This window comes from Lathyrus oleraceus, chromosome 1 (assembly GCF_024323335.1).
Source record: "Lathyrus oleraceus cultivar Zhongwan6 chromosome 1, CAAS_Psat_ZW6_1.0, whole genome shotgun sequence".
Lineage (NCBI taxonomy): Eukaryota > Viridiplantae > Streptophyta > Magnoliopsida > Fabales > Fabaceae > Lathyrus > Lathyrus oleraceus.
This window is the reverse complement of record NC_066579.1, coordinates 459,100,058-459,113,246: the sequence shown is the minus strand read 5'-3', so window position 1 is coordinate 459,113,246 and position 13,189 is coordinate 459,100,058. Positions and strand designations below refer to the sequence as shown.

Genomic DNA, 13,189 nt, shown 5'->3' with positions numbered 1-13,189 from the left:
TAAAGGAGTAATTAAAGCCAAAATATTATGGTTCCCAAAGAGGAATAATTTGTTACTAATTCCTAGGGAATACGCGTTAGATAGGATTAGGGTTACATGCTGCCCATGCCCATTCAAAAAGCTTCTATTTAAAGACCATGTAACCATGTGCAATTGACGAAGAATATACAAACGTTGAAGTGAGTGAGTATTAGGGTTTTAGCCTGATGTACGTTTGTGATTTGTGAGCCATTCATTCATCTTGTTGATGTGTGAATTGGACTGAGTTTTGAGTTGTAATTTATCCACTCTAAGCTTTGAAGTACGAGTGTATTTGTTTACTTGATTGAAGCTTTTAAGCAAGATCAAGTATGTGTCCTTGAATTGTGTCTTGTTTCTGTGTAGTATTTGTTTTAGTATCACTACTGTGATTGAGGGGGGGGGGTGAGTGAGGTCTTATATCTAAGAGTTCTTAGATAGAAGTCACACGGGTAGAGATTAGGTGAAAAGACTGTAACTTGAAGTTGTTTACTGATAGTCTTTGAACTAATTTTGTTTAGTGGATTTCCTTCCTGGTTTGGTAGCCCTCAGACGTAGGTGTGTTTGCACCGAACTGGGTTAACAATTGCTTGTGTCGTTGTTTCAATTGTTTCTCTGTTTTTATCCTGTTTATATTTCACTTGTTGTTCAAATATTAGTGTCGTGACATTACCTTCGACATCTCATATCTGATACCAAAATTTCAATTGGTATCAGAGCAGGCATCCTGCTCTGGTTCTGGGTGAGATCTTGGAACGTTACTTTCTGGTACTATGGATAGAGACGGAGGATCTGTGCACAGACCACCAATTCTGGATGGATCTAACTATGGCTAATAGAAACCTCAGATGGTAGCCTTCCTGGAATCGTTGGATAATAAGGCTTGGGAGGTTGTTCTAACACGCTGGGAACACCCCTTCACTATGAAGGATGGAGAAGTTACATCTGATAAGAAGCCTAAGGAAGAATGGACCAAGGAGGAGGATGAACTAGCTCTTGGAAACTCTAAAGCATTGAATGCTATATTCAATGGGGTTGATAAGAAAATCTTCAGACTGGTGAACAATTGTGAGGTGGCTAAAGATGCTTGGAATATTCTCAAAACCACTCATGAAGGTACCTCTAGAGTGAAGATGTCTAGATTGCAGTTGCTTACTACTAAGTTTGAGAATTTGAGGATGAAATAAGATGAAAGTATTCATGACTTCCATATGAATATCCTTGAAATTGCTAATGCCTCAGGAGCCCAGGGCAAAAAGATGTCAGATGAACAACTTGTGAGGAAAATTCTCAGATCATTTCCCAAGAGATTTGCCATGAAAATAACAGCCATAGAAGAATCTCAAGATATTTGCAAGATGAGAGTGGATGAGCTAATTGGATCCCTCCAAACATTCAAGTTAGGAATGAGCGATGGATCTGAAAAGAAAGTCAAAAGCATAGCCTTTGTGTCAAACACTAAAGATAAAAAGGAAGAAAGTAGTCAAGATACTGATGAAGATATGGCAAATGATTTAGCGTTACTTGGAAGACAATTCAACAAAATCCTGAAGAGGATGGATGTGAGGTCAAAGTCTAATGTCAAGAAAAACTCATTTGACATCACTAGGCCCAATGATGCTGGTGATGTTGTGCTTTCGCAAGTATACGAACGCGTCAGAGTAATATAAAAGATTGTCGAATCCACAGAGACCAAGTGTCAATCTATCGTTATCTATTGTTATGGTGTTTATCAAAGGCAATCAAAATAGGTGTTTTTGGAGTATGCAATGAAAAAGTAAAGTGTTGAAATAAATTTAATTAATAAAGACAGGGTCGAATGTAATTCACATAATCAATTGATAATCCAAGTACTTGCTATTTGAGCTACTTATGGGCAGTGTTTCCTACTTTGAAAAGAACTAATTTAACAGGAACTGTCGCTTTCGCGTATTCAGAACCGAGTTGTACTCCCTAATCAAACCCTCTTATTGTCACTTATAAAAAGGCGCGCATTGCGTTAGAGTAGTAAACCTATGATTAAGAAATATAGTATCTTGACTGAGTTGAAAAGTATTATAACCTGGATTTCTTAACCAAAAGAGGTTCTCACGAACCAGACTCTAAACTTATAAACGCGTCCGAAAATAGTTTTAAAATCTCTTTTCTTCTTAATGTTAAAATCTCCTAATGAACTAAACAAAGCGCTTTCGCTGTTTTTGAAATAGTTAAAAACAATTAAGTTTAAATAGATGTTGGACGGCTTTCGATCTTACCCAACGAAATTGAAGTGCGGGAAAACTTAAGTTGAAAGTTAAAATAGCCCTTAAGTGTTTCTACAAACAATTGTACGGATTACTGGTTCAATTATGATCCTTACATTCTAACCTTATAAATTTAGCTAGACATGGTAAAGTAAAAGTGCATTAAAATGAATAAAAGTAGTGCGAGTGCGGAAAGTAAATAATTTAAAGCGAGTGCGAGGAAATAAATAAAAGTAAAGCGAGTGCGAGGAAATAAATAAAGTAAAGCGAGTGCGAGGAAATAAATAAAGTAAAGCGAGTGCGAGGAAATAAATAAAGTAAAGCGAGTGCGAGAAAATAAATAAAAGTAAAGCGAGTGCGAGGAAATAAATAAAGTAAAGCGAGTGCGGGAAAATAAACAAAGTAAAGCGAGTGCGGGAAAATAAACAAAGTAAAGCGAGTGCGGAAAATAAATAAGATAAAGACAAGTAATAAAAACCTGCTCCAATCGGAGGGTTGAATAAATTGCAAAGCGGAAATGAAAATGGCGGCAGGATTAACTTCCTTCCAAAGTGCTCCAAACTCGATTACAGACTCTATCACAGACTTGATTACACAATTGTGGTAACACTCCAATGCGAAGCGATTACCACTTTATAAAACTGAATATATGCCTAAGTGAAACAAAGTTGCTCTGAGTTTGCCTCTGCTCTAAGTTTGGATGATTGTAAAAGTGATTTTGAGTTTCTATTTATAAGCAAGTAAAAATATGGAAATGACAAGGATGCCCTTCAACTTGAAAATGGGAGGCAAACTATTTTCCTCATGTGGCGCCCACCACAAGGCTATGGCGCCCGCCACAAGGCCAAGATGAGGCGCCTTAGTGGAGGTAGTGGGGAACGTGGGAGTTGAGGGAAGTTGAGCTTGGACACGTCATGGCAGGGTCTGTGGCGCTCGCCATGAGGTAGGCCACAAGTACAAAATGCTGATTTTTAGGGTTTTTGGCTCTTTTTCGCTCATTTTCTCGTTCGGGGCTCCGTTTAAAGTAAAAACCTGAAAACAAAGAAAAACATAGCAATAACACAACAAAATGATAATAAAACAACTAGAATGCATGTGAAATCGGAGTCGAAAATACGGTAAATTTCAGTGTTATCAAACTCTCCCACACTTAAACCTTTGCTTGTCCTCAAGCAAAACATTAAAAAGCTCATAAAAGAAAATTTGTGTAAACGAGTGCTTCAGGTAAAAATTCCAAGTTCAAGTCGGGATGCAGTGATAGGTACTAACTGAGTGAACTAAGGGTATCATGATGACACTAATCCGCAAATATGGACATAAACTTCATTCATATATTAACCAACCCATATTATCCCACAATACCTAGGCCTGCCTCTTCATCTCTTTTTGTGTCCTTTTCATTCAGGCGCAATCACATTAAGCCCGTTATTCGTACATGCTTCGTAGTAGAGTGGCCTGTTAGTGATTATGAATTGAGCATGGGGTTTCTGGCACATAAACATGTGTAAACCCTTTTATTGGACCCAACTGTAGTTGTGGGGGATCGGATCGTAATCCGCCCTACCGAGTTCAGTGCCAGATACCTCTGAACCAACTAACAGTGGGTTAGCTTTTCTTTTTCTTTTTCTTTTTGTAGCAATTTTTTTACAATTCTTTGGTTTAAATGACTTTGTGAGGGTCACCTATACCGGAGTTGCCTTTTTTTTTTGCTTTATTTTAGTTTTTTTGTTTTTCTGGATCATTCACTTATTTGCATCGGTCCCCTACGTAGAGGATGCGTAGGCCGGAGCTGATTGCTGAGATAAACTACTGAGGACTTATACAGAAATGATGATTAAGGCCATGGTATATGGGGTTTAGGGAATGGTTCCTATATTTACGAAGTCTATGGTGCTAAAATAATACTGATGTTTCGCAAAGTTCTCCCAAGTCACCGCATCCTTACTCACAACATGTCTTTAAAACCTGAAAACTCTCGGAATAACACTATTTTCTTTTGCAATTTTTTTTTTGTGGGGCTAAAGGTATGGGGAGGTAGGATGGTACTAAAGATATACTATATTTGGTGACTCGTCAGACTCATGCATTATACTAAAAAGCAAAATAAATAACTAAAAGGAAATAACAATAAATAAACTATCTAAAAACAACAAAGAAAAACGATAAAGGAAAAACGAGAAAAGCAATAAAGAAAAGACGATAGAGTCTCCTCCCACACTTAAATCGAACATTGTCCCTAATGTTTCGAAATAAGATAAGGGAAGAGTTACCTGACAACTTATTGCTGACCACTAGTTCCCTCGCCATCCTGAGGTGGACGACGGGATCGGGTACGACGATGGTCTCTCTGATCCATCCTCGCCTGCAGGGCATCCTGAGCAGTCCTCACCTCTCGAAGGTTACCTATAATGGAACCTTGAGTGGTTTCAATGAGTGCCATGTGTCTCTGGTGGTAGTGTTGCTGACGGGCTTGTGAATCTGTGATCGTTTGCAGGGACTGTAGAACAGTGTCGTAGGACCTGTCTGTCCTCCGCTGCGACTCTTGCATGAAGCTCATGTTATTCGCCAGTTGTTGCTGGATGGTAGAGAGTAGGTCGTCACGCCTTTGCTCTCTAGCCATGTGGTCACGCCACATCTCCTCTGTAATATAGAAGCCAGAAGTGGTACCTGAAGAAGAAGAAGATGGTGCGGTGTGTGGTGGTGAAGGATGATGGGGGAACACATGGGGTACGGGAGATCTCTCTCTCCGATCATATTCATCATCAGTGTCATGTCCCGCCTCATCAGGAATGTTAGGAGGAAGAGGACCCAAAACAGGTGGGGCATCTAAAGTGTAGGTCCAATTCCTTTTATCTCGTACATCTGTACGTCTAGAGCACGATAAAACAACAGATGGGATGGCTACACCATGAACCATAAGCATATAGCCTCCGTCTCTCCTCGAACGGAACAGTTTCATGTCTCTTAAAAATTTTAGGTTAATTGTGCGAGGAGGTAGGGGGTCTAGGGTAGCCATCTCATTGTTCAGGTTAAGTGCCAGAGCAATAGATGTAATCAATCCACCAAAAGAAATCGGTCCCGCTTTATTCAAAGTTAAAGTCATATGAGCAAGCATGAACGGGACCGAATTAATACGTCTATTTGTGAGGCTTCCTTGTAAAAATAGAAGCTCTCTAGCATTAACCTTATTTGGATTTTCCCGGCCAAAAAAAGTGCATGCCAACAGATATCTAAAAACTCGGATGGTCGGGTTATGGATAGTTGAGGCAAGAACTCCTTCAAAAGAGTTTATGGAAGTGTTTGATAAACGCTCCCAGAAGGAAAATACCTCAACAGACCATTCGGAATCCAAAGGGGCCTCACAAATAGCACCGTCCCCATGAGGGATTCCTAACAAGCTGGCTAGTTCGTCGGTACTGAATTGGTATTCAACAGCAAACATTCTAAATTTGACAGTACCAACTGTGCTAGCAGTGTTAGGATTGACAATATAAATTAAGGAACTCAAAAATTCAATTGTCAACCGCTCATAGGTAGATTCTTTATTGGAAAAGAAATTATGCAAACCTAAATTATCTAATAAATGAAATATGCTATGATAGATACCTAAAGTGTAGAGACAATTTTCGTCAACATACCTTGTCGGGAGGATTTCCCGATTTTGCAACCGTTCAATAATTTTTCTTTGTCTATCCCCCGGTTTCCCTCCTCGAAGAATGAATCCATTAAACTCCATTTGAAAGCTCTTGAGAAGTGATGAAGAAGATGAAGTGGTTTGTGAAAAGGTTGGATTTTAACAAAATCCGACGGATGAAATCGAAAATGAAAATTGGAATAATGATTTGTGTGGTGTGGTGGTTAGAAAAGTATGAGCTTTTTGTGGGTTCAAGGATGTTTTTCCAAGGTGAAAAATGGGTTTGGAAGGTTGTAAGTTGTAAAAATGGTGAAGAAAAGGGGTTCTGCCCCGACCTTTTACAGACGCTGTGGCGGGCGCCACAGGGTCTATGGCGGGCGCCACAAGGCAAAATCTGGCTGGGCCGGATTTTGGTCCTTTGGCTTGGGCTTCTCTTGTCTTTTGGCTTTGAGGGGTCCGGATAGCATTTGTCTTGTGATTTTCCTATTATCTTTGACTTGCATAATTTTATAAAGGTAAAAACAAAAATAAAAATGAAACAAAAATTAAATATTAGACTAATAAATAAATAAATAACTGAAAAATAAAAAATGCAAATAAAATGAAAAATAAGACATATATAGATAAAAGTAGAAATATCAATGTATAGATGTAGTTTATATAATATTCCAAATGCGATAATATAAGATGAGTTATGTAAATACGAGAAATATAAAAAAGGAGATAAAATAAGATTAAATAGTGAGATCATATAGTGGGGATGTCATCTTCCTGAGAGGAACCACAGAGCATGGCTACTTCTTGCTTGAGCTCTACGATCTCCTGATATAGACAGTCGGCTTCAGTAGCATGGGTGAGATCAGACACTCCCATCTGTAAAGTGAGGTCTGCCACCTCCTGTCTAAGCGCTGCGATCTCTCTACGACACTCAGCAATCTGAGTGCGGATGTCGGGTGTCTGCAATGAAAGATTATTAGAGAAAACAGTGATTCTCGGAGATGGTGGTGTAGGCATGTATTCAGCAGCGGGTGGTGATCTCGGTTCCTCGACTGTCTCTCCCTGGCCCTCAAGAGCATAACTCCAATTCGCTGGATCATGCACATTGGTCATCATAGGATCTGGCAGTGTGAAATAGTGAATAACCTCGCTGTCGACTAGCAGTCGGAACTGACATGGGTGGAAAGAGGCTCTCCTCATCAATCCTCTGGTCAAACAGAAATCGATGTCCATGGTAGTGTACCCACAGTAGGTCCGAAGATGTAACAGCTTTCGAGACAGACCTAAAGCGACAACAATCAGCGTGATGATTCCGCCAACATGGATGACTCCTTCGGTAGATCTGGAGATACCGCTGAGACTGTATAACAAGAAGTTCCCACATGAGACTGGGCGAGACTGGGATGCACAAAATAACAGGAAGATCTCCTCTTCACTCAGTAGTGTCTCTGCATCCGGCCTTCCCAGGAAGGAATATGCTAATATCATCTGAAAGTATCTGAAGGCGGGGTTATGTATGACATGAGACAGCTGTATAGATGGATCCTGGCTTCCGCCACCCGATATATCACTCCAAAACTTCTCAACCTCCTTACCCAGGAAATATCCCATAGGTGTCTCCGGGATAGCATCAGGAGTGATCTGGAGACCCAATAAGTCGCCAAACTCTTTCTGGCTGAAGGAGTACTCAACTCTGAAAAGCCTGAAAGCAGCATACCCATCTGGTCCAGAATATGGGTCATAGTCGAATGAACTCAGGAACTCCAAAGTCAGGTTCCTATATGTGTTACTCAAGTCATCAGCAAACTCATCCCAGTGAAGCTGGTGGCTAAGGAATCGGATACTCGGCTCGATACCCAGTGCCTCCATACACTGCTGATCAGGATAACGTGTGGGTGCCATAGGGCGCTGATACAAAGCAATGTAGCGCTCCCTCTGGGCATTATCTCTATAGGCCACGTGCATGTCATCGAAATCCTGCATCCTGTAAAAGTTAAGAAAGTGATCCTGAAAATACAAACCATTCAAATCTTAGTCTCAATGCAAAATATGATAAAATAAAATAAAAATAAATAAATGCGAAAAAGTAAAATGAAAGAAAAACCATGGGTTGCCTCCCACGCAGCGCTTGTTTAACGTCAATAGCTTGACGATTAGAACTTATACACCTGTAGTATTAGGAATCGGTGGATCAATCAGGGTGTGGCTCGAGTAGTAGGCTGGAATGTCTCCTCCTTCGTAGAGCTTCAGTCTTTGTCCATTTACAATGAATGGACTACAGGTATCGTTCTTGATTTCTACGGCTCCGGATCTCAGAATTTTGGATACTTCAAAAGGACCAGTCCATCTTGAACGTAGATTTCCAGGGAAGAGTCGTAACATAAAGTTAAAAAGGAGAACAAGGTCGCCTATATTGAAGTTTTTCTTTACTATTCTTTTGTCGTGATAGGCTTTTGTCCTCTCTTTATATATTTTTGCATTCTCGTAGGCAGATTGCCTAAGTTCTTCTAATTTATGAATGTCTAGGGTACGCTTTTCTCCAGCGGCTAGGTAGTCTAAAAATTCAAAGTTTTAATAGCCCAATAGGCCTTATGCTCTAATTCGAAAGGTAAGTGACAGGATTTTCCATAAACTAGTTGATAAGGAGTAGTTCCTATAGGGGTTTTGAAAGCGGTTCTGTAGGCCCATAATTCTTCTTGAAGCTTCTGAGACCAGTCTCTCCTAGAAATAAAAATAGTTTTCTCTAGGATTTGTTTTATCTCCCTATTAGATACTTCTACTTGGCCACTAGTCTGTGGATGGTATGGTGTTGCTACTCTATGCCTAACTCCATATTTTCTTAAAAGTTTGTCAAATATTCTCGATATAAAGTGTGATCCTCCATCGCTTATGACTAAACGTGGTGTTCCAAATCTAGGGAATATATAGTTTTTAAATAGTTTGATTACTACCCTAGTGTCGTTTGTGGGTGCAGCTATAGCTTCAATCCACTTAGACACATAGTCTACAGCTACTAAGATATACCTGTTTCCTAAGGATGGTGGAAAAGGTCCCATGAAATCTATACCCCATACGTCAAAGAGTTCTACTTCCTGAATGTTTCTTAGAGGCATTTCATCACGCCTTGAAATGTTTCCAGTGCGTTGGCATCTATCACACTTGACAATGCAAGCATAGACATTGCGCCACATGGTAGGCCAGAATAGGCCAGCTTGAAGAATCTTGGCGTATGTCTTAGAGGTGCTCGCATGTCCACCATAAGGTGCAGAATGACAATGCTCGATAATATTATTTACCTCTTCTTCTGGAACGCAACGGCGAAAAATGCCATCTTTACCCCTTTTGAAAGGGAGCGGTTCGTCCCAATAGAAGTTTCTCACATCGTGGAAGAATTTCTTCTTGCGGTGGTAATCAAGATCAGGGGGTACTATATCAGCAGCTAGGTAATTAACGAAATCTGCATACCAGGGTACGTTACTTATTGCTAAAGAATTTTGGGGGTGCTCATAAGGATCTAGGTTATTATCTTCAATGGTTTCTACTCTAGCGATCAGTCTATCATAGGCGAAGTCATCATTTATGGGTACTAGTTCAGGTTTTAGATGTTCTAGCCTAGAAAGGTGATCGGCTACTACATTTTCAGTGCCTTTTTTATCTCTTATGTCTAAATCAAACTCTTGTAGTAATAGAATCCATTGGAGTAATTTGGGCTTGGCATCTTTTTTACTTAATAGGTAATGAATGGCAGCATGATCGGTGTAAACTATAATTTTTGCTCCTACTAGATAAGATCTAAATTTGTCTATAGCGAAAACTACAGCGAGTAATTCTTTTTCAATTGTTGCATAGTTAAGTTGGGCAGCATCTAGGGTTCTACTGGCATAATAAATGGCATGTAATTTTTTATCTTTCCTTTGTCCTAGAACGGCTCCAACTGCGTAATCACTAGCATCGCACATTATCTCAAAAGGTTCCGACCAATCAGGTGGTTTCAAAATGGGTGCAGATACTAATGCTTGCTTTAAAAGATTAAATGCGTCATTACATTTTTCATCGAAAATGAATTCAACATCTTTCATTAAAAGTCCAGTTAAAGGTTTAGTTATTTTGGAGAAGTCTTTAATGAAATGTCGGTAGAATCCAGCGTGTCCAAGAAAGCTTCGGACTTCTCTGATGGTTTTTGGGGGTTTTAGGTTTTCTATAACTTCTATTTTAGCTTTATCTACCTCTATACCTTTTTCTGAAACTATATGTCCTAAGACTATTCCTTCGGTTACCATGAAATGACATTTTTCCCAATTTAGCACGAGGTTCACCTCCACGCATCTCTCCAGGATTTTCTCAAGGTTAGCAAGACAATTGTGGAAATCAAATCCGCAAACCGAGAAATCATCCATAAACACTTCCATGATACCATCTAGGTAATCTGCAAAGATTGACATCATGCAGCGTTGGAAAGTAGCTGGGGCATTACAGAGGCCGAACGATATTCGTCTGTAGGCAAAAGTTCCATAATGGCATGTAAAGGTAGTTTTTTCTTGATCTTCGGGGTGGATAGGTATTTGGAAGAATCCAGAGTATCCATCTAGATAGCAGAAGTAAGAGTGTCTGGCTAGACGCTCCAACATCTGGTCTATAAATGGTAAAGGGAAATGATCCTTCCTAGTTGCTTTATTTAATTTTCTATAATCTATACACATCTGCCATCCTCCTTCTAAACGTTTTGCTACATGTTCGCCTTTATCGTTTTGCACGACTGTGATGCCTCCCTTTTTAGGTACTACATGTACAAGGCTCACCCACTTACTATCCGAGATCTGGTAGATGATACCTGCCTCAAGTAACTTAAGAACTTCCTTTTTAACAACATCACTCATTATAGGGTTTATTCTTCTCTGATGTTCCCTAGAGGGTTTTGAATCTTCTTCGAGCGAAATCCGATGCATGCATACGGATGGGCTTATACCTTTCAGGTCAGAGATATTACATCCTAAGGCTGAGGGATATCTTCGTAAAACGTCTAAAAGTTGGTTCGTTTCCTCTTGGCTCAAGGTAGCACTAACTATAACTGGACGGTTCATCTTTTCATCGAGGAACTCGTATCTCAGGTTCTTAGGCAGTTCCTTAAGTTCTAAGGTTGGTTTCTTAGGGCATGGCATAGGATCTGGGGTAAGGGATAAACATTCGTAAAGGTTATCATCGATGTAGGGTTTCTTAAAGTCATCATCTTCCCTTATGAGAGTTGATGGTAACTTGATTGTTTTTATAATTTCTTTTTGTTCTAATTCTCTAACACATTCATCAATGATATCTAAGGCATAACACGAGTCTCCCATCACAGGTGCCATAAGAAATTTCGAAAGTATAAATTCTATTTTCTCGTCACCTACCTCAAATGTCAACTTTCCTTTCTTGACATCTATTATGGCTCCTGCAGTCGATAAGAATGGTCTACCTAGAAGGATTGGTATATCATTGTCCTCTTTGATGTCCATGACAACAAAATCAGTAGGGATAAATAACTGACCTATCCTAACAGGAACATCTTCTAAAATGCCTATCGGATACTTAACAGATCTATCGGCTAACTGAAGTAACATCTTAGTGGGTTGTAATTCTCCTAAGTTTAACCTCTCACAAACTGCTAAGGGCATTAGGCTCACACTAGCTCTTAAGTCTAGAAAAGCTTTTTTGATGGCATGATTACCCAAAAGGCAAGGAATGGAGAAATTTCCAGGATCTTTGTCTTTCTTTGCTAATTTATCCTCGGAAATAGCATTACATTCCAAAGGCTTCGGATCATCAAGTCTACGTTTGTTGGTAAGGATGTCTTTGAGAAACTTTGCATAAGAAGGTATTTGGGTGATGGCTTCTGTGAAAGGGATTTCTACATGAAGTTTTTCTATAACTTTAATAAATGTTTGATACTGTTTATTGATCTGGGTTTGTTTGAGTCTTTGCGGATATGGTATAGGTGGTTTATATGGCGGGGATGGTACGTAAGTTTTATCTTTAGGTTCTTCTCCTTTTTCTCGACCTTTCTGGTTTTCAGATTCCTCTGGTTCCTTTACTTCGTCCATGGGTTTGGTACATTCCTTAGAAGTTTTGGGTTCACTCAATCTTGGGTTTGGTGGCTCATCATAAGCATTCCCACTTCGTAGGGTAATGGCATTGGCTTGTCCTCTCGGATTTTGTTGAGGTTGTCCAGGGAATTGTCCTCCAGGTGTAGTCTGGGGGGCTTGGTTTAAAGCTACCTGAGAGATCTGGGTTTCAAGCATCTTGGTATGAGTAACTATTTGGTCAACCTTGGTTCCTAACTGAGTAATCAATTCGTTAACATGAATGTTTTGGTTCATGAACTCCTTGTTTTATTGGGTTTGAGCGGTGATAAAATTTTCCATAATTTTCTCAAGGCTCGGCTTTGGTGGCACAGGTTGCATAGGTTGATTTGATCTTGGGGCTTGATAACTAGGTCTCGGAGGTGCATTATTTTGAATAGGGTTATTGTTTTTATAGGAGAAGTTCGGGTGATTCCTCCATCCAGAGTTATAGGTATTCGAATATGGGTTCCCTTGGGTGTAGTTCACTTGCTCAGAGTGGGTTTCGTTTAATAGACTGCATTCTGCAGATTGGTGTCCTTTGGTTCCACATATCTCACAATCCAACGAAACTGCGGCTACAGTATTCGGGTTTATGCACATATGCTCGACTTTAAGGGCTAATGCATCCAATTTAGCTTGCATCATGTCTATAGAGCTTAGTTCATGCACTCTTCCTTGGGCTTCCTTCTTCTCAACTGTCGCTCGTTCGACTCCCCATGATTGATGGTTTTGAGCCATATCTTCGATGAGGGCACTAGCTTCAGGATAAGGTTTGTTCATCAAAGCACCGCCTGCGGCAGCGTCGATGGTCATCTTTGTGTTGTAATGAAGTCCATTATAGATGGTTTGAATGATTAACCAATTTTCTAAACCATGATGTGGGCTTGCTCGTAACAACTCTTTATATCTCTCCCAAGCTTCGAACAACGATTCTCCTTGGTTCTGGGTAAATCTAGTTATATGGTTTCGAAGAACGAAGTTCTTACTCAGGGGAAAATATCTAGCAAGAAATACTCTTCTAAGGTTATCCCAAGTCGTAATGGAATTGGGTGGAAGGGAATCTAACCATGATAGGGCTTTATCTCTGAGGGAAAAAGGAAATAATCTTAAACGTATTGCCTCAGGAGAAGCTCCATTGGTTTTAAAAGTGTCTGCTATTTGAAGAAATATTTTTAAATGTTGGTTTGGGTTCTCAG

At 39.8% G+C, this 13,189-nt stretch overlaps 1 non-coding gene across 1 annotated transcript; it reads left to right on the top strand.

Annotated features, from left to right (window-relative positions):
* Positions 1-12,861: 12,861 nt before the first annotated feature.
* LOC127116239 (small nucleolar RNA R71) lies at positions 12,862-12,968 on the top strand. Its single transcript, XR_007801205.1, has one exon. It is a non-coding gene; the product is annotated as a small nucleolar RNA R71 (small nucleolar RNA).
* Positions 12,969-13,189: the final 221 nt, after the last annotated feature.